We start from the raw sequence: 815 nt of genomic DNA, 5'->3' as shown, positions 1-815 counted from the left end.
TCTGAATATCATGGCACAAATTAAGTTTTCCTGTTTATCAATATTTATGACGGAGACCTTTATGATTTTGATTTTTATTTGCCCTAATAAGTAATCTCATGGAGGTAAAAGGAGACCTCTGGCAGCTATCCAAATAATCCCAAAGCACTTTTGGGTGGATAAATAAATCCAATGTACTGACATTTAGCCTTCTTTCTTTTCAGCCACAGTAGTTGCTTTTGAGGCACCCTGAGTCCCCTTAAAAAGCGGGAAAAAGCTGAAGTTCAAGTGATTGAGAGGCTGAAGTGAGGAGAAAGATCTGGCAAGGGTGGAGAGAGGGACAGAAGAAGTAGGGGTTTGAAGGGTGAAATATTAAACTGAAAGGAACAGATACTACGCTTGATCTTAGCCAAAAGGCTGAGAAGCAATGAAGAGTGAAATATTAAAGATTCTAAGAAACTGGGTGGGCAAAGGAGGAAGGAGGCATAGAAATGTTGGGAGGAAGAGATCTTTGTGAGGTCAGTTGGGGAAGATTCTAAAGTTCCAAGTTATCCTCAGCTGAACTGAGCCAACAAGAAGTTGGCAGAACCTGTATCTAGCAGGAGATCAAGAAGGGTGTTACTTATTTGTTTTGTCTTTTGTGTTAGGGATTGAACCTAGGACCTCACATGCGTCAGCAAATCCTCTACCACTGAGCCCTCAAGGAGGGAGTTTCAATCAACTGACGAGTTAATATGGAAGAAACAGGTTGCAATAGAGAGAACAGAGAAGACCATACAGCTGAAACATAGTAAACTAAACAAACCTTGGTAACCTCTGCCAACTTCTGCCACTTA

General features: G+C 41.1%; 1 pseudogene; it reads right to left on the bottom strand.

Annotated features, from left to right (window-relative positions):
* Positions 1 to 323: 323 nt before the first annotated feature.
* LOC120887104 (U2 spliceosomal RNA) lies at positions 324 to 408 on the bottom strand (annotated as a pseudogene).
* Positions 409 to 815: the final 407 nt, after the last annotated feature.

Source organism: Ictidomys tridecemlineatus, chromosome 5 (assembly GCF_052094955.1).
Source record: "Ictidomys tridecemlineatus isolate mIctTri1 chromosome 5, mIctTri1.hap1, whole genome shotgun sequence".
NCBI lineage: Eukaryota > Metazoa > Chordata > Mammalia > Rodentia > Sciuridae > Ictidomys > Ictidomys tridecemlineatus.
Note: the sequence above shows the minus strand (reverse complement) of the source record. Positions and strands in the feature narration are given on the sequence as shown.